Source organism: Hevea brasiliensis, chromosome 7, assembly GCF_030052815.1.
Source record: "Hevea brasiliensis isolate MT/VB/25A 57/8 chromosome 7, ASM3005281v1, whole genome shotgun sequence".
Taxonomy (NCBI): Eukaryota; Viridiplantae; Streptophyta; class Magnoliopsida; order Malpighiales; family Euphorbiaceae; genus Hevea; species Hevea brasiliensis.
This window is the reverse complement of record NC_079499.1, coordinates 77684320-77699223: the sequence shown is the minus strand read 5'-3', so window position 1 is coordinate 77699223 and position 14904 is coordinate 77684320.

Genomic DNA, 14904 nt, shown 5'->3' with positions numbered 1-14904 from the left:
TCCATCCGAATCGTAAAAGTGAGCAGACTTGGTCAATCACAACTATAACCCATACCGCATCATGACTACTCGTGTCCTTGGAAGTCCTGTAACAAAATCCATAGTTATTCGCTCCCATTTCCACTGAACCGACAAAGGATGTGACAAACCACTGGAACTTGATGTTCGCTTTACTTGTCGACAAGTTAGGCATTTGGAAATGAATTCACTATATCTCTCTTCATGCCCATCCACCAAGAATGTTCTTTCAACCCTCTCAGACATTTTAGTTCCACCAGGGTGCATAGCAAAAGGATATTCATGTGCTTCCTTTAAAATGATTTGTCTAAATTCCACATCACTAGGAACACACATTCTACCCTGATGTAGCAATAAAACATCATCTCTCACAGAGACTTAAGGTTTCTTGCCTCACAACTTCTTTCAAGAGCTTCGATATTTTTCATCACTCAGTGCACCATTACGACCGATCAATTAACACCGGCCTGTACATGCCAAGCAATCATCGTCTGCCCTCATCATTAATCTCTAAACTGGCATGCTGTGCTTTCAATTCACATACCATAGACATAGGAGAAACTCTGAGATTTGCCATAGTCTTGCGACTTAAGGCGTCAGCCACCACATTTGCTTTCCCTGGCTGATAGTCTATTAAGCAATCATAGTCTTTAATGAGTTCTAACCATCTCCTCTGCCTCAAATTCAATTCCTTCTGGGTGCCTAAGTACTTCAAGCTCTTGTGATCTGTGTAAATGTAGCATTTCTCTCCATACAGATAGTGTCTCCAGATCTTCAGAGCAAAAACAATAGCTGCAAACTCCAGATCATGTGTTGGGTAATTCCTCTCATGCGGTTTCAGCTGGCGTGATGCATAAGCAATGACATTCCGATCTTGCATCAGTACACAGCCTAACCCATTGTGAGAAGCATCACTATAAACTGTGTATTCTTTACCCGGAGTAGGTAAAGTGAGGACTGGAGCTTCAGTCAAACACCTCTTCAACTCATCAAAACTCTGCTGACATTTATCTGTCCACTGAAATTTTACATCTTTCCGAAGCAGCTTAGTCACTGGAGAAGATAACATAGAAAACCCTTTCACAAACCGATGGTAATATCCAGCTAAACCCAAAAAATCGACTTCGTGATGTTCTGGCGGTTTCAAATTAAGGATAGCTTCTACATTGCTGGAATCTTCCTTGATCCCTTCAGCTGACACAACATGTCCTAAAAAGGAGATTTCTTTCAGCCAAAATTCACACTTCGACAATTTGGCGTATAGCTGTTTCTCCCTTAAGGTTTGCAGAACAATCCGCAGATGTCTGTCATGCTCTTCTGCATTCCTCGAGTATATCAAAATGTCATCAATAAACACCACCACAAATTGATCAAGATATGGTCTGAAGATAGTGTTCATCAGATCCATAAAAGCACTGAGCATTTGTTAACCCGAATGGCATTACTAGAAATTCATAGTGGCCATAACGAGTTCTGAAAGCAGTTTTTGGAATACTCTGCTCTTGCACCTTCAACTGATAGTAATCAGATCGCAAATCAATTTTGGAGAATACAGCTGCACCCTTCAATTGATCAAACAGATCATCAATGCGAGGCAATGGATATCTGTTCTTTATTGTCACCCTATTCAACTGCCTGTAGTCTACACATAAGCGGAGAGTACCATCCTTCTTCTTAACAAACAACAATGGTGCTCCCCAAGGTGACACACTAGGGCGGATCAAGCCCTTTTCAAGTAGTTATTGTAACTGTATCTTCAGCTCCTTCAACTCACTGGTGCTATTCTGTATGGCGTTATGGAAATTGGATCCACACCAGGCATAACATTAATTTCAAACTGCACTTCTCTTTCCGGAGGTAATCCTGGCAATTCATCAGGAAACACATCTGGAAAGTCATGTACTGTAGGGATGTCCTTCAACGCCGGACTTCCCACTTGGGTGTCTACCACATGTGCCAAGTATGCTTCACACCCCTTTCTGATCATTTTTCCGCTAGTGCAAATTAAACGATGTTTGATGGCAATAATCGCCTCTCCTTGTATCACCACATCATCAGCATCGAGGAAGGCCAAAAGTGATTGTCTTCACTTACTGATCAATCATGGCATGATGCCTAGCTAACCAATCCATGCCCAAGATGATATCATAATCTCTGAAGGGCATTTCAATGAAATCGACAGAAAGTGTGTCCTTGGATCACCAAAGGACAATCTCTATACATTCTATTAACCTCGACCTCGCCCTAACTGGACTTGTTACTAGCACCTCAAAGTCCATTTTTGTACATGGAACAAAGAATGCAATCAATGATGCTAGCACTCACATAAGAATGGGTAGAACCGGATCAAATAACACAAACACATTCTCGTTAAAAGTTGAGAAGGTACAGCTACAACATCGATGTCTCTGCCTCTTCCTCTCGTCTCATGGCATAGACTCGACCGAGCACTATCTTGCTCGATTGTTTTATCGTGCCTTGGCTGCTCGATGGGTTACCTCTACCCCGCTTTACCTCGCTAGGTGGTTGTGAGCTTCGTGACGGCTCAACTAACCCTTCCGCAGAGTAGGAGGTGGTCCAACTCGCGACATCGGTGCAGTCCTTGGCAAAGTGTCCTGTGCCTCCACAGTTATAACAGGCTCCAATAGCCTTGTAACAGATTCCACCATGATTCTTTCCATAAGTTTCACATTGGCGGGGAGGGTAGGAACCTCTGGTACTCTGCTGACCAGATAGGGGAGGTCTCTGTCCTGAATATCTTCCCCTACCAGATTTCTTGCCACCTCTGCCATGTCCCCCATAGTTCTTCCTCTTTCCAGTATGACCACTGGAACTCTGTTCTACTGATTTTCCCTCTTTCTCTGTCTTCTCTGATCTCTTTTTCTCTGGAGCAGTCTCAAACTCAACTCTTTCCAACTCTAGGGCTTGAGAAACAAGTTCAGAGAAGTTAGTGTGTTTGAAGCCGAGCACTTGTACTGACATCGGGCTTTAAGCCAGTTTCAAACCTCTTGCATCTCTCCCTGCTGGTAGAGAGTAGACTCACTGCATAATGGCTAAGGCGAGAAAATTCTCTTTCATACTCAGCCACTGATCTGCCCCCCTGTTTCAGACTTAGGAACTCTTGCAGCTTCTGGTCTACATAAGCATCAGGGATATATTTCTGCCTGAATTCTCTGAGGAAGTCATTCCATGTTAGCACTGCAGCTCTACTGCATCGTGGGGAATGGTTTTCCACCACCATAAGCATCCCCTGTAGTAAGGACACCGAGTATTCAAATCTAAGCTCTTCAGACAATGTAGCTTCTTGAACACCCTATCCATCCTCTCTAACCATTGTTCAGCTTCTAGAGGATCTACTGTCCCCTTAAACTCTGTAGCCCCATACTTCATCAATTTATCATACTGCCTCGTAGGAGACTGTGGTTGTACCACTGGTGTCTGTGTTGGGACTTGAGTAGGCACATTGCCAGCCATTTGTTGGAACATTGCAGCCATCTCACGAGCGAATCGAGCAGAAATCGCAGATCGCAGTGGTCTGTCTTGAACCACTAACATTTTGTAGGCACAGGACATCCCCTTGCACTCACCCTCAATAGATCGATCGATCAACGATCACCCTCTTCCATATTCAATGCGAGGATTTAAGATCTCCTGAACAAATAACACAAGGATATTTACTCTCGTTAGTGCATATTTATACTGTAATGTACTGTATGTATTAAACAATGATATTGAGCAATTGTACTATGAAGAAAGAATAATCAAATAACAGGTGAAAACAGAATTTGAAAACTTTGCTCTGATACCACCAAAACAAGTCACACCCTACCCCTCTGTAAGGCATAACATGATCCCGTAGTATACCTAATGAATTACCAACTCCGCTTCATCGATAACCCATTAAATACACTACAAGGGATTTTAAAACTTTTCTTACTTCTTTTACAAAGTGGTGAGCACTATTTACGTGTATTAAAAACTTTGGTGAATCAAGTGAAAACACTAACTCATTTGGTTTATTTGGAATTTCAGAAAATTTTGGCAGAGTGCCATTTGTATTTTTGACAAAACAGCTTCTTGTAAAACTCAGAAAAGCACTTCAATAATTTTCCCAAATCTCAACTCCAATACATTTCTCAACACAACAATTTATCAACTCAATTCCATAGAAACTTTTCAAAGTCTGAGATAAGGAAATATAATACAACTTTTACAATCCAAAACACTCATAATTAATTTACAACTTCAAGGTACAATTTAATTTACAACTGCTCAAAACCAAAAATAATATGTACATACAAAGGTCATACATTACAAGACAAAATGCAAAATCTTGGTATACTCATAATACCAGGAAATCCTCATTGGATGTATATGCAGCCTAGTCACGCTCTGCTCTCTACTGCAATAAAAGCTACTGTCTGCTCTCTACTGCGATAGCAATAAAGCTATCATTTGAGACAATGTCTCATGGTGCACAACATTAACCAAATACAAATTTAAATCACAATTCATAAATCATGTAAATAGTGGATACTTAAAATCATAGTTAAATCCAAGACAATAATTGTCAACAATAATTTAAATTCCATTTCTCCATATCACAATAATTTTCCATAAGTCAGATCAGTTTGAATTCAAAAGACAAGATATGTCAATGAGAGTTTAAATCCATTTCACAATCTCATAATACACATCAATAAATCACACAGCCTTAATCATGATCCATAGTTCAATTCGTCCCAAAAGCCGATGGCTAATGAGGTATTCAATTCGTCCCAAAAGTCGATGACTAATGAGGAATAACATGGCTAGCTAGCAAAAATATGAGTACTCATCCAATTCGTCCTCAACAGGCACACACCTCAACACTTCAGCCAGAGAGGGAATTCAATTCGTCCCACTATACAAGCTAATGAGGAATACAATCAATATACATGATAGCTGTGGTTTCAAACCATTTCCAATGCTTTTAAATCAATAAGTATCCATCAATGTCATTCAAATAATTTTTCACAGTTTCAAACCATTCACAATATTTTTCAATCAATAAGTGTCCATCAAACACATTTCCACAATTTAAAACAATAATATACAAATAGTCAATATTTATTTCAATTGAAAATAATTCAAAAGAAACAGTTGTTGTGCATAAACCTCTGATGACTGTCTCCCTGGTCTGGACTCAGTGTTTCTTTCCCTTTTGTTGAGTCCTTGTTAACTGAGAAATACAATTTGAAGTGTTTCAGTACTAAATTAAACTGTCTCTATCCATGGTGTTTGGTAAATAATGTACTGAACTCAATTATTCACTTAATCACCTAATATACCGACCCTCGTTGCGTTTTAGGAAAATTAGGTCTTAGTGTCATTAATATGTCATATTCGATAGGGTTTTAGGTTTGGTATGTTTTACCAAAGTCATTTCCTTGTTTAGTGCATTTTAATGCAAATTCTCGATTCCGACACTGGTTTGACCTAACCGGACGATCTAGTTCCCTCGGTTTTCGGGTCTCGGTCGAAACTACAAACTTGTAGATCTAGGTCTTATTGCACGCGGGGCAAATTTTCAGGTCAATCCGAGTTAAGTAGACCAAGTTATGGTCATTATACTATTGCTAGTCAAATGGCATCAATTAGGTCATTTTTTTGGTCAATTTGGTCAACTTTGGTTCGGCCAGTTTTTGGACCCGAACTTGTGCAAGCTTTTTGACTTGCTTCTGGTCATTTCTGGGTTTTGGTGTCTTCATAAGACTTGTAGGTATGGGTCTTAACTATTCATGGTTAAAATTTCAGGTCAATTGGACCTGTTTTGAGTGAGTTATGGCCTAAATACTCACTGCTGCGTCTCAAGTGTACCTAATCCGAATTGGTCATTTTTCACATCACCTTGCAAGCAGAATTTTGGTATGGTTTCTCAATGAAAGTTGGCACATTTTGTGCCTAGTTTCACCTCAAATTGGTCTCATACCAATTGAGGTTACACATTTCAGGTTATGGGCTAAAATGTACACTGCCCTCAATATGCATTTCACACCCCACTTCAAACACACATATACCTTGCAATTTGGTTCACTTCCCTACCAATCTGTTTTGGTACATTAACCACAGTATAATCTACTTTACATTAACATTATTTTGGGAAGATTACCATTACCCTCAACACACCAAATATAATTCACATTTACAATATCTCAATACCATTACATACACACCTAAACACCACTAATTCTCACATACACTTTACACAATAATTTCATACACATATCCTTCATTCCTTAATGCCACAATTCTGCCAACACTCCCATGAATATACACATTTATTCAAGTGTCCCCAAGGCTACCGAAATTTGTCCTTCAACATCAAAGTGCCCTACAATTTACCAATTCCCATCCAAGTGCATAAATCACCATATATATTTGAAATAATTCATTAGGATATTAAACCACCATGATCAACATTATTCCTCATCAATTATATGCATAATAATTCATCAAATGCATGACCCCATGGCTGTCCAAAATGGCTATTTCAATAACTAGTTAAACTCTAAAATTTCCTTCACAAAACTAACACCCATAACATGCACACAAAATTTAACAAAGGAATTCTCAAAAATGCAAACTTACCTTTAATTGTAACTTGCTAAACCTTCACCAAACTTCTCAAAATTGGTATCAATATCTTCCTTGTGATGTGTAGACCATTTTTCATAAAGCTACTTAAGGGATTGGAGTTGAAAATGGGGAGATAAGAAAGCTTGCATGAAAAACGACTATGGAAGATTTCTTTTCCTCTTCAATTCGGCATGGGTTATGGAATGAAGAAGATGACCCTTTTGAGTGGGAAGAATCTGCCCACTTATAACTATTTTTAATCATTTTAATGTTCTTAGTGGACCACTAAACAAATTAAATCATATTTTAAGCAAACTTCCCACTTATTCCACATTTAACCCATGATTTTAGTTATTTTCTTTAGGTACCACTAAACTAATTTTTCATTTTATTTTCTAAGTGTAATACTATTTATTTTTAATGGACATTTAGGTCAAAAGACACTTCGGGATGTCAAATGACCATAATGCCCCTGTTCGGGTGGCATTCCTGATTTTTCGGTATTGCCGAGTTTTGTCTGTTTTTCGATTTCTCACTTTTCTTTGTACTAATTATTTAATTTTTCTTTGATATTTCTAATGATATTTATACTTCAATAAGGGTCCATTTATGTCCTAAAAATGTTTTCCAGGGTTCCCCGCAGTCCAGGGCTAGTCAACGGTCCACGCCGTGACTTCCCGGTGCGGTCACCCATCGCTAGGTTTCCCGGCTCGTTTAACTTGATCACATTCTTTGCTATGCTTTTTCCTTTGTTTTTCTTGTGTTTTCTTTTCTTGTATTTCATTATTTTATGTCTCCTCACTCATATCGAAGTACGGTTCTAGGCATCCTAGCTGTCCGGACAACACTGGTCACCGGAGCAGCAGAACGCACTACCGAACTTTGGGGTGTTACACACCTCTTGATGCACTGCAGTGTATTTGTGCCTTCGAGATGCGTCTTCAAGACACCAGAAGTTGTCCCTCTAGCTTGTCCACACCAAGAACACCTATGGCAGCCCTTAAACAGCTTCTAAAGCTTTTTCTATTATTTAGAAAATCAAGTTCTGCCTTTTAAGAGATTAAAGATGTAAACAGGACACTAGAAATGATTTCTAGTATATTTAATTCAAGAGAATGAAGGCTAATCCCTTTTGAATTGATGAGAGATGAAGAAGAAGAGATGGACAGCCTCAAAATGGCATGACAAAGGACTATGGCTGCTGGTTGTGTTTTATTTTTCTCATAATAACACTTATATAGCTAGGTTAACACATTAAACCCTTGCCACATGTCACCCTCTGATTAGCTCTAGGTTTAAGTGACCCAATCACATTGTGCCAAGTGTCAAATCTATATTTAATCTTAATTTTAATCATCTTACATGATTAAAAGACATTTGGCAAGCTTATATGTAATGCCATGTGTCACCATCTCATGGTGCCACGTGCCACACTATGAAATGACCAAAATGCCCCTGTGTCTTAATTTCGAGTTCTCAACCCAAAATAATTATTTTTCTTCTTCTAATTAATTTATAACAAATATAAATTAATTAATTAATCTCTATTTAATTAATTTCTCATTAATTAAATTCATATTTAAACACTTTAAATATAAATTTAACTTATACTATACATCTAATAATCTATATTTGATTTCAAGTCATGCTAGGGACTTTGCAATCTAATTGCAAACTAAACCTATTTAATTAATCAATTAAACTCTTTAATTAATTAATTAAATCATATTTAAATAGGTGATAACTTGTGTATGTGTGTGACTTACTAGGCTCATCACTAATTAGCAATGAGACATGATATCAACTATTAATATCATCAGAACTCTTTCTTACCATAAATGATTTCTCTAAATCATTTTATGCACCTCATAGACCATGGTTAACACCTAGCATAGCATTCCATGGACACCCAATTAGTAATAAGGTTTACCTTAAATGAACCTATAATCATATGTTACCATGCACTAGAATCTCTCTGTTACAAAATGATTTCGCCTCCATGATCTGATCGAAGAGCTTTAATACTCTTTCCTGTTTGATTTTCTACTTTAGATTTAAATTCTTTAAACTTTTCAAAGGATTCATGTATGTATTTCATCAAATACAAATACCCAAATCTTGATTTATCATCAGTAAAGGTAATAAAATAATGAAAGCCCCCTCTAGCCATTTCTTTAAATGGACCACAAACATCACTATGTATTAGCTCCAAAATATTTTCAGCTCTTTGCTCTTGTCTAACAAAGGGTGATCTAGTCATTTTGCCTTGAAGGCAAGATTCAAAAGTTGGAGTAGGCTCAGAGCCCAATGAGGATAGAATCCCCATTTTCTCCAGTTTTGCAATCCTATCTTCTGCAACATGACATAACCTTAAGTGCCAAATATATTTTGAACTTGAGTTGGTTTTCACCATGGCATTGCATTCTTTTAGATCACTTGCATTCAATTTGTGTTTGTCATTATTATCCAAATAATAAAGACCATCATTCATATAGCCCGAACCAACATATTTATTTCCATAATAAATATTGCAAACATCATCTGTAAACTAAAATTCATAGCCATTTCTAGTCAAACTAGATACAGAAATGATGTTCTTGAAAGTATCAGGTACATATAAAATATTATCCAAACACAAAACATGTCCAAACATGTAAAAAGATTTAGGTCCTATGGCTAAAGCTTCAACAGTTGAGCCATTGCCAATCTGGACTCTAATATCTTGAGAACGCAAGCTGCTACTATTTGCTAGTTCCTGCATATCATTAGAAATGTGAGAACTGGCACCAGTATCTAAAACCCAAGCTGTAGATGAACTATGAGTATCATCAGAATCTAAATAACAAGATATGGACATACCTTCCAAAGGTGTATCCTTCTTGTCCTTCAGAGAAGCAAGATACTCTAGGCAGTTCCTTTTCCAGTGCCCATCCTTTTGGCAGTGGAAACACTTTCGTTTGCCTCCATCAGCTTTAGTCTTCCTTTTCTATTTAGCTATTTTTTTGGAAGGACCAGGAATCTGAGGTTTCTTTTTCTTATTGACCTTTTTCTTGTTGGACTTTCCAGCAGAAGAAGATGCAATCAAAGCTACCTCTTTTCCATTATTGCCCGGCATATTCTTTTGAGCAATAACCAGTATGTTGAGTAAAGCAGCTAAGGTGCATTCCTGTTTAGTCATATGGAAATTTGTCACAAAATTCCCAAAAAACTCAGGAAGGGACTGAAGGATCAAATCCGTCTGTAGTTGGAAATCCATGTTGAAGTCAAGATGTTCCAACTGCTCAATCAGCCGAATCATCTTGTGGACATGATCCCCAACATTCTGTCCCTCAGACATCCTCATACGGAATAGCTGTCTAGATATCTCATACCTAGCATTCCTGCTCTGCTCACCATACAACTTTTGTAGGTGAAGGAGGATCTCACTCGCACTCAACATGTTCCCATGCTGCTTTTGTAACTCATTACTCATTGAAGCAAGCATGTTACACTTAGCTCTCATATCATGCTCCTTCCACTTGTCCAAAGATTTATGTTCCTTTTGAGCGGCCTCTGGAGGTAAGGGACCAGGAACATTTGAATTTAGAACATATCCTATATGTTAAAGGTTCAGGAAAAGTTTCAAATTTCTTAGCCAATCAGACAGATTAGATCCTGTCAACCTATTGCGATCAAGTATGCTTGCAAGGATATTGGATGGTGGTGGTTGTTCTATGCTCATTTTTATCAGAAAATTAACTACAGAAAATAACCATATTAATTAGTAAATGTATCATGTAATTAACCAAAATGATTATGGTCTTTTAATCAAATTGGTCCTCCCACTAACTTAGCGAATCCTACACTTCCAAAGTAGAAAACGGAAATCCTAGTTGGATGGATTTCTAGTGGGTGATTGAATTCTTATAATTCTATTGATCATCATCAGGTACATCCGTTACTAGAATTACAATAAACTATAAGTGAGCAACTCCTTGCCCATCACATCTCATGTGAGGTTCAATCCTTTACCTAGCTCCTAACACTCAAAATCTCAAGTACATCCATTATTGACTTATCTTGCATTAGTTAGGTTGATCCCATTGAGCCAGTAATTATGCAAATAATTTTAATGTCCTGAGGTACATCCAATATTGGCCACCAAACTATTTACATTTTACAACATCTCATGCTTAACGATTATTCTTAAGAAAATCTCTTAAATTAATTGCATCTTGTGCAACTATTTAAAATTTCTTAAAATAATTGCCCCAATAGAGGGCCTATGTTATAATTACTTTAATTATAGCATTTCCAACTTAATCATTTGTTTGGAAGATTTTATGGTCATTCTAATTACTATTAAGGTCTCACTTTGCACATTATCTATCTAGTATGCATATATCATATAATTGCATACATTCCCATACATCTCATGCATCCATGGATAAGCAGTAAATATGGTATGATCATGGACTTTCTAAGGGATTCAATTCTGAGCCACCAAGAATTGAATCAGGGCATTCCTTGGTGCATTTCATTCATTCATTTTACAAGAGTTGCTGAAGGAGTACATAATCAACACTTGATCTTAAATTCCTCCCACTGGTCCCACCAATGATCTTGACCTCCTTGAACTTATTGCAATCCAATATTACATAGTAATCCTTGGCTTTGCAACCAGCAATGACCTTTTGATCTCACGATCAAACACACAATTAAATCATATAAACATCAATCTAAATGGCAAATATAGTGGCTCTGATACCAATTTTAAAAATGGAAGCGTAAAAAACACAAGTTTATACCGTTGAATTCAAAAATTTTCACATAGGATCACATGCATCATACAAGATTTATTTTTATGTATTTGATTTCAATGATAGACAACATATTAAAACTCTTTTAATATGTTTTTGGATCTGTATTTGCCATTTATGATTTTAGATTAAATCAAGAACGATTACACTAACCTCTTGATGCACTGCAGCGTGTCTGCGCCTTTGAGATTTGTCTTCAGGACACCAGATGTTGTCCCTCTAGTTTGTCCACACCAAGAACACCTATGGTAGCCCTTGAACAGCTTCTAAAGCTTTTTCTATTAATTAAAAATTCAAGTTCTGCCTTTTAAGAGATTAGAGATGTAAACAGGACACTAGAAACAATTTCTAGTGTTCTTAATTCAAGAGATTGATGGCTAATCTCTTTGAATTGATGAGAGATGAAGAAGAATAGATGGAGAGCCTCAAAATGGCATAACAAAGGAGAGGAGTGGCTGCTTGTTGTTTTTCTTTTTCATAACAACACTTATATAGCTAGGTTAACACATTAAACCCTTGCCACATGTCACCCTTTGATTAGCTCTAGGTTTAAGTGACCTAATCACATTATGCCAAGTGTCAAACCTATATTTAATCTTGATTTTAATCATCTTACATGATTAAAAAACACTTGGCAAGCTTATGTGTTATGCCATGTGTCACCATCTCATGATGCCACGTGTCACACTGCAAAATGACCAAAATGCCCCTGTGTCTTAATCTTGAGTTCTCAACCCAAAATAATTATTTTTCTTGTTCTAATTAATTTATATCAAATATAAATTAATTAATTAATCTCTATTAATTAATTTTTCATTAATTAAATTCATATTTAAACACTTTAAATATAAATTTAACTTATATTATACATCCAATAATCTATATTTGGTTTCAAGTCGTGCTAGGGACTTTGCAATTTAATTGCAAACCAAACCTATTTAATTAATCAATTAAACTCTTTAATTAATTAATTAAATCATATTTAAATAGGTGATAACTTGTGTATGTGTGTGACTTACTAGGCTCATCACTAATTGGCAATGAGACATGATATCAACTCTTAATATCATCAGAACTCTTTCTCACCATAAATGATTTCTCTAAATCATTTTATGAACCTCATCGACCATGGTTAACACCTAGCATAGCATGCCATGGCCACCTAATTAGTAATAAGGTTTACCTTAAATGAACCTATAATCATATGTTACCATGCATTAGAATCTCTCTGTTACAAAATCCCAACTCAAGCTGGAGTCATAGTTTATGTCAAACTCCATTTGCTATGAATATTATGTTCTCTTTTAATTCCAGTTCTTGATTAAAAAGATTTTCTCATAAGAAACTCTTTTCTGAATAAATCTATCTGTCCTGGACAGGAACTTGAAACATCAAGAATAATTAAATGAACATAGGATTTTATCTTTATTTACTTAGAGGAACAGATTCCATCTTGATCAACACCTACCTCTATATATAACTAGTAGGAGCCAACACATGCCCATATACTCATACACAGCACAAGTATGAAAGCAGTATCAAACTCAAACTACCTATATACAATTTAACTGTGCTACCTCAGGTCTAAAGATTATATACACTGATATGATTTATGACAAAACATTGACAAGAGTAAACTCCATGTGCTTGTCATAAGTGTCACTGGTTCGGCCTACATATCATTTATAAGTGCCTATCACGTTTGTTATATGGCATGAGACTCACCATTCCATCTTATTTATATCTCATATAAATAACTTGGGAACAAACATGAATACAATCTTTCTAGATAAGTCATGTCCTTATTATGAAGTATCCTCGATTGTGAACCTATTTATGATACTTCGTGCTAGAAATATTGTCACTCATATTCTTAACAACTTAAGAATAATATTTCTAACAAAATATCAATGGACCTTTTCTATTAGACATAAATATATTATGTAAACGGAAAAGTGGAAATGCCTTTTATTAATAAAAATATGTACAAGATACATACTAAATGATATGCTCTAGGGCATACTACTAACAATCTCCCACTAGCACTAGAGCCATTCATTACAATATCTTAGACCTATCTTCTCAAGATATCGGTCCTAGCGAGTCTGTGACATAGGCTTAGTGAATGGATCAGCTGGATTTTCAGCTGATGCTATTTTCTGCATGGTTACATTGCCTCGCCCAACTATTTCTCTGATAATGTGGTAGCGCCTTTCTATGTGTTTGGATTTCTGGTGAGACCTTGGTTCCTTAGCTTTGTATGTTGCTCCATTATTGTCACGATGTAGTGGAACCGCTAACTCAATGGAAGGAACTACGTAAGTTACGACACGAACTTCTTTATCCAAGCGACTTCCTTTCTTGCATCGATGCAACAATATACTCGACCTCTGTAGTGGAATCTGCGATCGTGCTCTGTTGGAACTCTTCCAACCGATCGCACCTCCATTACAAATGAACACATATCCAGAGGTAGACTTTCTATCATCGATATCTGATTGGAAATCAGAATCAGTATAACCATCCAATTGTAAGTCTCCACCTCCATAAATCAAGAATAAATCCTTAGTTCTTCTCAAGTACTTAAGAATATTCTTGACAGCTATCCAGTGTTCCAAACCGGGATTGGATTGATACCTACTAGTCAAACTAACAGCATATGCGATATCCAGCCTAGTACACAACATTGCATACATTAAACTTCCAATAGCCGAAGAATATGGAATCCTGGCCATCTTATCTCTTTCTTCAGGTGTCTTTGGAGACATCTCTTTAGAAAGATGGATACCATGTCTCACTGGTAACAATCCTCTCTTGGAATCAAGCATGTTAAACCTCTTTAACACCTTTTCCAAGTATAGACTTTGGGATAAACCAATTATACTTTTCGCTCTATCTCTATAGATGCGAATTCCAAGAATATAGGTTGCCTCCCCTAAGTCTTTCATGGAGAATGTATTTGACAACCATACCTTTATAGTCGTCAACATACTTGTGTCATTGCCCATCAACAGTATGTCATCCACATATAAGACAAGGAAAGTGATAGCACTGTCAGTAACCTTCTTATATACACATGGCTCATCCTCATTTTTGATAAAACCAAAGGATTTGATGGCTTCATCAAAACGGATGTTCCAACTCCTCGAAGCTTGTTTCAACCCATAAATGGATCGCTTTAGCTTGCATACCTTGGAACCATCTTGGGATTCAAATCCCCTAGGTTGTTCCATGAAAATGTTTTCTTCAATGTATCCATTGAGAAAAGCTGTTTTGACATCCATCTGCCAAATCTCATAATCATAGTATGCAGCTATTGCTAATAAAATCCTAATTGATTTAAGCATGGCAACAGGTGAGAAAGTCTCCTCATAGTCGATTCCTTGCCTTTGGCGAAACCCTTTCGCTACTAGCCTTGCCTTATAGGTCTCTACCTTTCCATCAGAACTAATTTTCTTCTTGAAAACCT